We start from the raw sequence: 15,152 nt of genomic DNA on the forward strand, positions 1-15,152 counted from the left end.
CTACATTTTAAAAAGAGGTGATTTGTCTTTAATACTGACTAACATAGGCAAGGTTTGTAAGGGAGGAGAATCTCTTCTACTAGAGCTACTGATGCTGTGGCAGAGATGTAGTTGAGATATAGGCAAGTTTTTGGATGCAGAGGCTCTGCTATAATGTATATAATATACATATGTTATACACATATATACATATAATACACAAAATATATACATATATACATATAATATATTATATACATTAGGTACATAATAATGCTATAATGTTTCCTCTCCATTTCTCTGTGCTATGCCTGAGGCTTTGTATTGGTGTATCTGTTTTGTTCGACTAACACAGAACTGTATTGTAGAAGTTGCTACAAGTTGAGAAGAAGGATTTGACATCTGGGTGTGGAATAATTGATGCTTTTGACTCCTGGGAAGTTGTTGGAGGCTATTTGGTCTTATTGGGTGGTTGCTACTTGGATGATGATGAGGAAATTATTTCCTTGTTCTAAGCACACTGGCAGGACCAGAGGTTTGTGGGGTTTTGTTTGTTTGTTTTCCCCTTGTATTTTTTTCTCTCTCTTCTGGCGTATGTAATGTGATCTCCTAGTCCCTTATCTAACAAAGATGACAATCTGCAAGCCCAGAGTCTCTGCTGCTGTAATTAGTGTTTGATTGAACAGCTATCAATAAACACAATAATCAAAATTACTAGCAGTGAAAATAATGTAACTTTTATAACCTCACTTTTTATATTTTGAAGATAAAATCCAGCTGAAACTTCTCAGAACTTGTTTAAGGTTGTAGTATCTTAGATGAAATCCTGATTCTACAAAAGTCAACAGCGGAGTGCCAGTTGGGGCTTGTGGAGTCTCCTACTGTGGAGACATTCAAAACCCACCCGGATGCCTTCCTGTGTAACCTCAGCTGGGTGTTCCTGCTCCGGCAGGCGGATTGGACTGGATGATCTTTCGAGGTCCCTTCCAATCCCTGACGTTCTGTGATTCTGTGATTCTGTGACATTGATAGAACTAGGAATTGAATGGAGCTTCAGTTTCTAATGTGCTCGATGATTGGATTTAGGCACGGATATATTTAAATGGAAATCCCCCCAAATAGAAAGTTTTATATGCTTGTTTAATGTATATATTCTGAGCTGAACTTAAACAGAAGCATAACACAATCCCATTTCTTTACAAGACTATTTTTTTTCACTGAGATGGACTGAATTTAGAAGTTATTTTCATTGCAGAACTAGTCCTACTTTTAATGTCATTTGAGTCTGGTTGAGGACTTTTATTTCAATGGTAAGACAAGATATCAAGATTTTAGAAACTGGGAGATATCAATATCAAATCTGGAGATCTCAAGGGTTTTATCTCCACATTGTTCTATTTTTTAAACACTTACCTTTGTTTATTGCAATAAATTGAAAATCGAAAGTGGTATTAACACAGTTGTAGTCTGTCAGTCTTGCTTTGCAGTAATGAAGAATAAAGAACTAGGACATTAAAAAAACCCTTAGATGTATTCATAATACCAGATCAGCCAAACTTCTGTTTTTGAAACCTCACTTATCTCCCAGTTACCTTGGACTCACTTTCAGCTTTATCTAGTTCTTTTGCAAGAGACAAACTTCATTTGATACTCCCTTCTAATTTAAGATTTCTGGACAAAATTGAAATGTAATTTCAGCATCCTTGGTGCTCTTATTATTTGGTTTTCCTTCAGGTCTTTGAGAAAGCTAAGTGCTAAACTATTCTGTTGTAGAAAAATAGGAGGAGTAAATGAATGAAAGTTGATTTTGCTGCACTAGACATACATAGTTTTCATTTCAAAACTCTTTTTTTCTCTTTCTGATTAAATTCACCCAGGCAAACCTGTTTGTTTTAATTCTGTATTCAAAGGAGAAACTGAAAACATACAAGTCATTATAAATGGGTGCTGTACAAAATTGAAGTCAGCTTTCGAAAGAATAAGAGGCATGAAATTTAGGACTTGGAAAGAAGTACACCATGCTAAGGCAGTCATTCGAGCACACAAATACTTTTCTTTAAACCTTAACAAGCAAAGCTGGAATCTGTCTTACATTTTTCCTAAGTCAGATTTTTCGTTCTTTAGCTGTTCTTGACTAAATTGCATTAAACAATTGCAGTGCTCATCTGCTACACAGCTGCAATATTAGGAGGCACTTATGGTCCATAGCTACTGCACAGACTGGACTTCGTGGTTCATTTGAGGTTGTGTCTCCCCCTTCCCCAGCTGTCAAAAATAAGAAAAGAGTAAAGAATACTAAAAGTTTTATAACAGCAAGAGGGATAAAATAGAAACGTAATGTTCTTGTGGGTGTACTTCTCTGGGACAAATCAATATGCATCACACATTTTCTTGAAATGGTAAATGAAAAATAGAAAAGAACTCAAACCAATAATTTAAATGTAAAATATTACATTATTTTGAAAAAATATTATGTTAATTTCAGTTTTTCAGCTGGCTTTGCTTTTTAATGCTATTTTCTATTTCAGTCTTCTGTATTTATTTTTTTTATCACATACTTTTCTCAAGGTACCTGGTTGAATTTAGGGTGGATATAAATTATAAAAATTATAGGAGCTAGGATTTATGTAAAATAAACTGGAAATCACTTAGGAAAAAAGAGTACTAGAAGCAGATAGGCAAAAGCCTACATTTTAAAGTTCGTTAGGCTTTCTTCCTCTCAGAAATACAGAACACGGTGTGGAATCAGGAGCCAAATTTATCCTCAGTCTAAAAGTATTTAAATTTGAGGGTTGCAAGCTAGAAGGCTCCCTCTTTCTTCAGCTACTTGAACAGATCACAGTGATAAAACTAGCTGTTAACCACAGGATCAGAATTTTTCTTAATCTGAACAAATCCAAGGCCATGGCAGACGTGAGAAGCACAGGTACCTTTTGTTGCATGTGAGGAGAGCAGCTGCAGAAGCTGCAGTTTCAAGTGGACAAGAGTAACATGTTGTAATCTGTTTCAGAAGCGAGGAAGAAATGGATTACTGCAGTCTCAACTACTGCTGAAAGGAGATGTCTTGACTTTGCAAAACAAGCATTGGATGAAAAATGTTCACTCATCTTCAGATATCTGTAGACAGCCATGTGTCTGACTACATCTCAGTCGTGTGAATTTATTTAAACTAAATGCAGAAGTATCTCTTAATTTGAAATTGAAGGCAAACTTGTGGTTTCTTCATAATGTTTGCTGAAGGCAAAAATATTACTTATGAATTATATTAGCTGGGAAGCAGAAACTTATGCTTCATTCAAGGATTGATTCGGACTGTATAACTGGGCACAGGTGGTTTAGTTTAAATCTAGGGAAAGCACATCTACCAGTAAGCTGGTAGCAGTTCATTCTAAAACCTTTCTCATGGATTTGCTGGCATAGTTCAGTCAAAAGTGGTAGAGACACTGCAGTCCACAGCATCCAGCCAGGAGTCCCTGAGGCAGAAGGTAAGGTATTCTGAAGGTCTGAAAATTTCCAACAATTCCTCTTTTCCCCATAAAAATTAAAGAGACTGACAATACTAAGAGAAAGCGGTAAGGTCTGTCAGCAAAGCTTAATTATCTGAGATATCTTGGTACCCTGCTTTTCTATAAGGAAATTTTGAACATTTAGATTTTGCCAGAGATGAGGCACAAGTGTTTGCCTTGAAAATCACTGTTTGAAGCTGGACCAAATCAACTCATCATGCCCACAGACCCGGTGGGAGTAGGGCTGGAAAGGGGCTGCCAAAGAAAGGTTTGGGCCACTGAAGGACTCCTCCTTTGAAGCTTTCCGTGTGCACTATTGCTGATGAGTTTGGGTGAAGAACCAATCTTTGACTCTTAGGGCACATTTAAGGATTAGGCTTGGGAGAGAAAGTGTATAGTGCTGATTCTGGTCAGACCGGAAATGGGCTGATGAGAATCAGGTGTGAAAAAGGGTACATAAACAGGGATTTCGTGTCTTTATTATAATTGGAATGTACAAAGGGGATTTTCTAATTTGGGGGTTCCTGGTTTTGCAATCAGTAAAATATTCTTTGACTTGTGTAATCTTTAATAAATTGTAGAGCCTTGGATATTTTACACTTAGAGCCTAAATTAATGCATAGGTATTTATGCATTAGTTATATTGCTGTGTTATGTGCAGTATATTGCATTCAAACATTTTATTGGATTATTAACATTTAACATTTTTTTTAATGTATGTATGAAGTGCTTTTGAGTTATTTCTGAGAGTTGGTTTCAGCACAGATTTGTTGGAGATAGCTTGATATGGCCCTGGAAACACAGACAGCATCAAAGAAGGCAAAATAATTTTGGCAGTTCTGTTAGTTGTTAAATGGGTTTAAGTATTTCCTTTCCTTGAACTATTCACTCATTTCTGCCCACATTTAACTCACTCAGTCCTGCTTATATGACTACTTATAAACTTATTTGTTGAAACAGATCACCAAATACCTTTTTTTGATAGATGTCATTCTCAGTCTACTGCCATAAAATGTTGGTCATAAGAATTAAAGCTAGGGCAGAGTTGCTTATTAGAATTGTGCTACTTAGAAATATGGTTTAGAAATTCTGGATTTAGGTAATCTATCATCTTTTTTCTTGGCTTTTTGTTCACGGTTCTGCGTACCTGCCCTCTGCCACATCACTGCAGCTGTCAATGCAACTGGTTTGGGGTCATGTTGTGAACCAGATCTTCTAGTGGTTTATCAGCAAAAAATTCTGGGTAGCAATCCTACATTTAGCACTAGATATAGCAATGATTACACCACTAAAACCAAAATATGCCTTTTTGTTTTTGTTTTTGTTTTTTTTTTTTTACTGGTTTCTCTGCTGCTTCTGTATCTCGAAGAAAATGTTTTTAAGAAAAACACCCTGATATAAAAATAGAGTTCTGACCTTAACTGGCCAGTGATATTCTCCAGAACTGCATGAAATATTTTTATTTTTACTTTTGTACCTAGGTAACATTAACAAATTGGAATTTACACCAAAGAGGAAAACTGATAAAAGAACCTGAATTATGACTAACAAAATGTATTCCTGAGCATGACCTTTCTTTTCAACCATCAAGCAATAAAAGCTTTATGCTTGCAAAGCCACGAGTTGAACCAAAAGAGCAATAAAATAAGAGGCAACAAAGAACTTGCCAGTTTTGTCAATTTTAACGGGCCTACACTCCTCATCAACAAGTTCAATATCAATGAGTGCATTTTCAGTACAATACACTCAAATTTGTTGAACTTAGCAGTAAAACCATCAGGCAAAACCACCCAGGAAAATATCTAACAGTCGATGCAAAGAAAGAATAGATTTGTTTACAAGGTTATGTTCTTGAATCTTATAGTTTAGCTTCAGGAAAAAGTTGAAATTTTACATGAAGGTGAGGACTTCCTTATTAAATTATGTACATTTCATTTTATGAAACATCAAGAGAGTGTCTCTCACTCCTCGCTCTATTGCATGTGCACCTGGTTTCTATGGCAATTCAGCATTCCAGATCACAACTCTACGGAATAGCAGAGGCATTCCAGATTCTTTTACAAACTCTGGATATTTAGGGTATTTGCACTGATACCATAGGAGTTGTATAGCAATAAGCTAAACATCTATTTAATACCTGCAATACCTACACTGTATTATAAACCTATGCTTAATGATTTTTCTGTTGTAATTAGAGAAAACAAGTGTGTTGTCACCTCACTTCAGATGTAATCCACAGTAATTAGCAAATACATAAATTATACTGTGAATAGACATTGACCTTTCTGTCACTATTTACGAAGAAAGATACCACATGAAGAAGGCTACAAATCTTAAGACAAGTTAAAATCAAGTTCACTTCAATTTAAGGTATAAATGAGGGATGTTACAATACACAGCTGGTTATTTAATGTCAAACATGTCCTGCTGGACTTCCTGCAAGGTCATAGCTAGCCCACATTGGAGACGGGAACAAAACTGAAGACCTGCCAATTTAAGGCAATGGTTTTAATTGTTTTCCATTTTTGTGGACCCTTGAAGTTTTTCCAGCAGGGATTCTGACTCTTAGAAATTTCACAAAGATCAAGTAATGGCTATATTTCTCTTCCTATGGATCCCTTAGCAGTACTGCACAAACTCGGCCAGGAGGAAAACTGCTTATCAAAGACCAGTCACGCACACAGGAGTTTTCTTGAGTTCAGGAATCTATGCTGTTTCTTCATTGAAAAATAATTGCTGTCTTGCCGGTAGCTTGGATCAACAAAACCTTTTGTTCCTCTTCAAACTTACCTGCATTCTGTACAAAGCAGATCAAGATAACTGGCCAGTCTCATCAGTTGTCTCGCTGGCATTGAGGAAAAGACTGAACAGGTGAAACCTGCACACGGGACCTTTTCCTTTCTGCAATCTTGGTGCAGTGCAGCTTTTTTTGAGGACCTTTCCAGGGCTATGTGATTGGGGTAACTGATTGGTCTCTGCTGGAATTTTTTCCTCTTTCTTTGAGGGGACCTCATACTAGGTTGTGGTACAAATAGGCGCACAAGCGAAGTCTAATGGGGAAGTTATGGAGCAAATTGCTTGTAGCAGGCAAAAGTAACACAGCTGGATTTATTTTTGGGTGTAACAAGCCACTCATTTCTGACTGCCAGTCACTGTGCTGGAAATTTTTTTAGCAATCAAAGGTGCAGCTGTCATCTTTTGGTAAGACAAAATTCTTCAACCTTCTCTGTTACTGGTCCCCAGTGCTCCTTATCCCAGAAATTCAAAGAGAAAGTAGTTTTCTTTTGTATTTCTGAACACTTTTTCTTGTACACTTGTCTTGAAAACTCACATGAACACATATAGCTTTTCCGGCTCTATGGTTAATGATCTCTTTGCTGCTGGTCATGGATGTCTCTCTTTTCACTCAAGTTCTTTTTCAGCTACTTTAGCCATCTGCAGTTTTAACCATTTTGTGCAAGCTTCCTTGCACAAATCAGCATGGTTTCTCCAGTTTGGAGATTACAAGCCTGGGTCTCTACTGCGTTGAGACTTGAAGTCACTTTCTCTGATGAGAAGTGACTATAAAGTGAAGATAAGGGAAACTGATGCAGACTTCATTGTCCACTTGTTCCTATGATTCTAAAAAAATAATTTTCTTCCACCATATGTATAATCTGAGATATATCGCAGAAGGAATTGGTGGCTCTGCTTTTGGATTGTACATTTGTCTTTTGATTTAGAGTGTGCATGTTCTGCTAATCTCTTCTACTATGGAGTTTGCCCAGATTTTTCTTCCTTAAACTTTTTTCTATTTTGACTAATCTCTTCCTCTGGGAACTCTCCTAACTTTACTCCGGGCCATCTTTTTAACTTTTAAAATTTCAACCGTAGCACAGAGCACTTTATGAATCTTAAAACCCAGTGAAAAGCTGGAAAGGAGAAGTGATTCTCAGGGAAGAAGTGGCATCCTTCTCCTCTGAAGCAATGACTGTTCCCATGAAATTGATCAGCATTACTGCAGCTTGCCAAGCCTCTGTGTTACTGCCACTTGGGAAAAGATTACAATGTGCACAGCATGGCACAAAGTAAAGGTGACTTACAGATTGGAGCTAGCCACCTACTTGGGGAACACTTGTACCTGCATAGCTTTTCCTTAGTCATATAGAACAGAATGTATGACCAATACTAGAAAGGCCTATGAGAAGACTGTAGTCTTTTCAGTGTTACCCTGTGTCCACAGGTTATTGATCCAGGTAATTATCAGTAACCAAATAATTTTTGTTCTAGAGTAGTATGTCCAGATAGAGACCTCTCTGGTGCATGTTGGGTAGAAAAACTTATTTTAATGTAGCTATGTCAGTGAGTCTTACCTATATCAGCAAGAACATGTACCAGAATAAGCATAACGCTGGAGCCATTGCACTCTGTTCTGGTAGTTATCCTCTTTGGATGAGATGAAATGGAAAACCGGGGTTCTTACAACCAGGGGGTGTTCCCTGTCTTGTGAACATAGTTCATGTGTAGGAACGCTTTGCCCCAGAGCCTTTCCAGGTTTCAATGGGTAATTACACTCTACCTGCCCGAATGATTTCTGCTCTCCTTGCAAAAAGCATCCCTTCCTTTCTCTTTGAATTGCAGCACGTTGTTCTTTAAAGCAGATGTAGCATTTCTGTGTAATTTTAAATATCTCCCTAACTAAGGCCAATATTTATTTATTTTTTTGTCCTCCTGCCACACCCTAGAGTTTTTGTGGAGGTGGTTTTGTCCACAGCCAACATTATTTTTTTGTAATGTAGTGCAGCGGTTTTATGAAAATCGGTCCTCTTCGAGTGCTGTTGCTTTAGGTCTTGGTCACTAGGTGTCACTACTAATCTAGGAGAAACACAAAGCTTTGTTTCCATTTTTGTTTTAAATTTGTACAAAGCAGAAAATCATTTGTATGTAAGAACTTTTGTATTGTCTATAAAAACTCATACCTATGGACTCCATAGCATAGTCGGTAAGGAGTCATTGTGTTCTCCAACTTCAGGAAAAAGTCTGCTATGCAATCCTCTTAACTACACAAGGAAGAGTTAGTATTTCTTTTTTTCCCCAGTATGTTAGCTGTTTTGAATACAGAATTATTTTAGTTACTGTTTGTATACAGCACCATAACTGTAAAAGGGACAATATTTTACTTTTTTTTGAAAAGAATAAAAAAACCCTAGGTTGTAACAGATTAAGAAGTCAGTCTATATATGCAAAAATCAATTGTCAAAGTACACTTCCTTCTTGGAATTTCATGTGGGGTGGGGCTTCTGGATTCCTGTTCATGTGTTACAATCAGTAGTCAGAAGGATTAATCAACCTACACAAGATATGTGGCGATCATAAGCAAGGCTGGAAATTCAGACTCAAAACCTGATTAAGTACTGAATGGTCTGGCCTTTTACTGTTGTATGTAGGAGAACTATATTTGAATCTGGACATAAATCTTCTTCACTTGTTCACTGATAGCTCTTGGTAAATGTGAGGCACCATTTTGGAATGTATGCTACTATTCCAAGAAAATGAACCTTGGCCTTTTAGTGAAGGAAAACCTGCTTCCTCTACTGCAGTGCTGTATAAACATCTCCTACTCATGTCTATTCTCTGCTCTTGGGATTCAACAGAGCTTAAGAAAAATATTTTAATGGAGACTGATTTCTAACCCCTGCTGAACACCTCGAAAAATAAAAGTCTAATGATTACGTTCACAATTCTTCTCTTCTAATCATTTAATGATCAGCAATTGACAGCAAAATGCTCCACTTGAGGGGAAAGGCCGAGGGGGTAAGTGATCCCTTCATGGAGGAGACTAAATATGTGTTTTGTCAGTCTCTCTCTATTTTTTTTTTTTTGAGGAAAGTGATCGTGTATGTGCCTGAGACACCTTGTGCTGATGTTGGGTGAAGGTGGCCGTGTAAGCTATCAGTGGTTTCATTTTCTCGACCTGGGAGTGGCAAGTTTTCAAAGAGAGGCCAATGGTGGTTTAGCCCTGACTGTTGAAGATGCTTTAGAATACAAAGATATTTTCATGGCACAGAGGAAAGAGCTCAGTTTTCAGCTCATTGTGTTCTACCTGCAATGTATGGCTACAGTGCTTTAGGGGATTTTTTTTTTTTTGGCTATTCAGGAAAATTATCCCCAAGCACTGCTGAAAAAGTATTCAAAATATTTTATTTCTGCAAAGCCTTACCAGAAGAGGATGACTTTATTTGTCCTGCTACTTCATCAGCTAGCTTGGAGCTGATGACTGCTAACAGACTTGTGATTATACTGTTAATAAAACAGTTTCTGGGTAAAGGTTTTCCTGGCTTGTCACTGAGTAAATCTGTGGGTGCCTGATAGGTACCTTCGCTTATGCACGGAGTCCTCATTGCTTGATTTTAGAAGGCATCACTCAACTGCCCTATTGTGACATGGGGGCTGGAAAAAATGATTTAATACTACACCTTTCTGAATATTAAAATGTAGAGTTTTTTTCTAGAATCACAGGTTCATATCGCCAGGGGCTGACTCAGCTACTTTGCTGGCCAAGGCATATAAGCTTAGAATTGAGGAAAAAAATGTGTTAGTCTTCTTAAAATAACTGTAATAACAGAAGTCCTGTGTTCATAATGAGCAAGCTAATAATTATGAGTACTTCCCTGTCAAAATCGCTCCCTTTTTAAATTTTTTTTGTCTTCTTCTTATAATGACCATGATATACAAATGTAGTTTCCCCAGTGTGCATGTTGTTCCCACTAGAAGTCTCAGGCAACATCAAAACCTCCAAGGTAAAATCTGTCCCCACGTACTAAAACATGCAAGTACTCAGAAAGGGAGAAATTACACGGATTTGCAAGAAAAGGGAGGGAGATAGAGGTATGCAAGAATAGTCTCAAAATTATTTTGCAAACTACAGTCTATGGAGCTTCAGTTGGATCATACATAAATAGTTCCAAATTTATGTTCTTTTAAAGGTATTTGCTCCACTTTTTCCTCCTGTAGCATTCACATGTGCTCTGTACATACAAAACTCTGAATTTTTTCCTCAAGGAACCAAGAAAATGTTTCCTTTAAGTCTGCGACAGCAACAGTACTGTTGTCCATGTGTAAAATAGGACCAGAATTACAGTAATGTTCCTGTAACGTGAGCAAATATAGTAAGCACTTCCACAATGGCTACAGCTGGGATTTTGCAATGCTCACTGCTTTAACCAGTTTAAATAAAGAAAGGCAAACCTGAACCTAAAACCCCCAATCTGATTTGCTAAACAAGTTCTGTCTTGACTCTTTGTGTATATCCTAAATCTTCCTCCAGCTGTTAGTCAAAACAAATGCATAATTAAGGAGAACTACCCCTTATTACTGTTTAATTTCCTGATAAAGACATGAAATTAAATTAGAAGGAATTTCCCCAAAAGCTCCCATTCCAAACTGAATCCCTGCACTGACAAGCTATTAGATTTTTTTTTGCAAAACAGAATAGCAAACAACCAAAAAAAAAAAAATCTACTTTCGGGCTTTTAGATTTGTGCAGTTTAATTGTTGGTCTGTTTCCCTGATAAGGTGAGACTAGTCCCATGTCACTGGGGGAATGGTATCCTGCTGTGTTTTTCCATCCTCATTTACAATGATTATGTTATCAGGCTAGCCAGGCAAAAGGGTGGAGCAACTATAATTTCAAAGCAGGATTAGGTTGAAATAACGAGGTCACCAAGTTGTGGTTGTCATGGCAACGTCACATCTAAGAATATGGGATGCTTCTAGGAGATGAGGCAAGCTTGGAGTCTCTCTCCCTTTGCACAAAATCCCAGACTATATCTGTAAAATTGCTTAATTGCTTTTAAACATTTTTTTTTTCAAAGTGGCTTTTGCCAAAAGAAGGAATCCAAATTGTACATATTTTTATTGACAGTGTCTTAAGGATATGTTTATTTCTGATCTACTATTGATCCTGCTTTCCTGTCATCTTCTGAGTACGTATTTCAGCTGTCTTTAAAATATATTTTGTTTTGAATATATTACAAAAGCTTTAGGTAATTCAACCTAATTCAACCTAGGTGTTTTGATTTTCCTTGACACGTCACAGTCTTTTGAAACACAGGGATCTCTCTTGGGTCATATACTGCCCTGGGACCTCTCCCACACCCACAAATAACAGACGGTGTTTTGTTGTTAACTCTTGAATTTCCATGCTAGTTGTAGTTTGTATCCATTTCTTAGTACTATTTTTTTTTTTCAAATATATGTCAAAGTATTTTTTTTGCCTAGTAGCACCTAAAAATTATTATTTTCAAATACATTATTTGTAGTTGTTTTGAATTGTATTGGACAGGATAAATTTAATTGGCTGTAGAGCCTTCACCATATGACTGCTTGTCATAGGCTTTCATAGGAACTTCATAGTAGAAACTCCTGACAAGCACAGTAAGGAAGCAGCTGCGTTGTGTATATTCTTATTTTATTATGTAAAATCTCACAAAAAATACTTTCTTCTTCTTTCTCAGCTTTTACCTATACTTTAATATCGGTGTAACATTATGATATAAATCTCAAAACACACATTTCTATTTAAATCAGTTTGACTTTTGTGCTTTTTAATTGCCAAGCATCTACTGCTATCAATATAAAGTAGTGTTTAATCATGCCTGGCTAAGGGATTTGTGGAATAAGGGAGTAAGTTGCAAATAATATTAAGGAGGTGGGGTAGACTATAATGGTGGGCTATGGGCTTTAATATGTAGTTTGAGAGCACTGAAACCTGAATTGTCTCATAAGATCTTGTCAAAGTTTTTCTTCAGTGACTGGGGCACTTTTGTCTCTGGGCATCTGAGCTCCACACACTTTGTGGTCTCTGTGCTGCAGAAGTCTCCCCAGCGGTACAAGTTCCATCCCATTCTTATATATCAGCCTAGTTGCATGGAACTTGCATCAACCTAAGGGATCTAGAGACTACTACCTTTTCTCAGATTTTGGCTGAAAGAAGCAGGTGGACATTCAGACAAAAACATAAACACAGAGAGTGATCGCATAAAGCCTCTTGCTGTGGGGCTTATATGAAACTGTAGGATGAGGGTTCCTGCAAATAGCAAACCGACTGAGAAAAAGCTGTTTTTTTATAATGCTATGAGAAAATTATCAAACCTGTTCTATATATGGTTTCTCTGATAGGGCTTTTGGTTTAAGAAAAAACTAAAAAAATCACCATATTCAACATCTTGTTTCAAGGACATGAGATGAAAGGTCTAGAGGTGGATGGTGTTTTTAGACTACCTGATCTTAGACTGCCTTCCTAGGACATCATGGACGTTTTCTGTTTCCCCTCCACTTCCTCCACCATCCAGTTAGAGCTTGTGAAGAGTGTGGCATCTCACACTTTGCTGATGTGCTGGGGAGTAAGGACTGTGCAAAGTGGGTGATTTCCATCAATAGTTAGAATAATGGCTCAGTTCTGAGAGTAAAGGAAAAAAGGAAATCTCAGCTTTGGTGTGGAATGTGCTGTTTAACCAATGGGTAGAAGAGGACTATTTGCTCTCTGACTTTGTTTGGAGGAAATGTCTGTTTGTTTTCCACAAACAATGGGATCTAATTCCATGACAGCATGGAAGATTTGTTTGGTAGAGTCTTGCCAGGTGAGGCTGGACTCTATTTATTTAACAGGTCTGCAACCCATGATGGTATACGAAAACAGGAATTTCCTCCCCTCTTTTTGCAGGTTTGTATCTTTCCCAAGGAGAATGCATAGATTACTATTGAATGGATTGAGTGTATTTTTATTATAACCTTATGATCTAATAATCTTCAACAAGCCGAAGAACTATCCGGGAAATAAAGAAAAAATTAAAACCAAATTGTCAGTGGGTGTATCCACCAGATGGTGATGTTCTACCAAATTATTTACATGTTGATCTTGCAGTAAAAAATCTTGTAGTTTGAGGGAATTATAATTACTTCTTAAATTTCAGATGAGTGAATCTTGCTGTTGCTTCATTGATAATTAGGTTTGGAAAGAAAACATGTTTCTGCCCATGAGGAAGAGTCTACCCTGTTTGTGTTCAAAGGACACAGCAAGGTATGGGGAACAAAAATCCATAGCTTCTACCACAATGAAACTGGGCAAATTCTAGCATATTAGAAGCAAGATCTACTTGGCTAATTTACAGTTATGGAGGACCATGGATCTGACAGCCTTGTTTAACAATTAGGGCAGTTTATTTCTTTGAGAAAGATAGCACCAGAATTAGAAAGCTGAAGAGGGCTTGTGTTGCTATATTGTTCCACGGCTCCTCTTTCCTCAGCCAGGAGGATCATGTGGATGAATGCCAAAGGTTTGGGTTGCTGGGTGGGGCCTCATCTGCATCTCAAACTGGCAAGGAACAGATCTGCAGCATTCACCCTCCCCTTTCCTTGGCTGCTTGTTGAGTTGAACAGCCTCAGGAAAACAGTGTTATGGAAAGTTACACAGTTTAAAGTCTAGCTTTTCTGTCTTGATATACAATAAACATCACTGCAGCTTATGCACATGCACTGCAGCCACTCAGATAGAAAGAGCTTTGCTATTAAAAATTTTTAGTGATATTGATTTAGTTTGGGGAGTAACTGCCAGTAAAATTGGATACTTCAAAAGTCTTCAGCAATTTTATCTAACAGAGTAAAAGATCCTCAGAAAACACAAGTAATGTTTTTTTTCTGTTTAGTCCTAAACTACAGCTAGAAAAATCAAAATTATAATTTGTTGGTCCAACACTGTACCACATGCAGAACTCCAGTGAAGTTATTCTGTAGGATGCCAACCACCTACAAATAGAAATTGTGCTGTATTTGATCCAAAAAGGTCAAGAGGCCCAATTAATATACCTACAAAATTCACCATTTCTCATGGGAATGCTCCTCCCGGGATAGAAGACCAGTGACAGTAATGTTAATCCTAAAGTCAGGTTTGCAAAAAACCCATCTTATTATTACTAACCTCCCCTCGACCCCAAAAAACCAAAACACAACAAAAAGACATGAAAATGCTATTGTATAAAATAGCAATTTCAATTAAGGGTTTCAGTAAAAATTATTTCTGTTAATTGTGAGGTTGATCTGCCTTTTCTGATAGTAATATCCTAGTTTTGGAGGGTTCCAGGGCAGGTCTCATGGCAGGAGCACTGACGCCCTCGATACTGATTTGTTTCACACATTCAGATTAAATTCTGCTCTTCACCACAGATGTTTTGGTAGAGGTGGAGCATCTGAGGCCACAAAGCATTTGAAAAGAAACGGGATGGTGTTCCTTCTTCCTGCCAGGACGACATTGATTACCTGCTATGGGTACTGGCCATCTCCCTCAACATTGTTAATCCAGTTCTCTTCATGTCCTTAGCCTCCTCATTCTTATCCAGGACAGCTGGGACTGATTTTTGTGTGGCTGCATCAACACTATAAGTACAAATGTGGTCGTTCTCCCCATCCCTCACTACAGCTAGCTGCTTTTGTAGAGTTTACATGTGTATGCTGATAATTTTGTAGATTTTGTTTTCTTTTGAAGCTAAAAAGATAAACAATAAAGATAAACTCTCTCATGACCAGTATGCATTGCTCGCTTTTTGCTCTGTTTGGGAACTAGCCTATAGTTCATAATTCCATTCTGCACTGCCATTTATTGAGGAAGAAACACAGCTCAGTTTGCTGCCA

This window comes from Streptopelia decaocto, assembly GCF_964273445.1.
Source record: "Streptopelia decaocto genome assembly, chromosome: 4".
In the NCBI taxonomy this organism is placed as follows: domain Eukaryota; kingdom Metazoa; phylum Chordata; class Aves; order Columbiformes; family Columbidae; genus Streptopelia; species Streptopelia decaocto.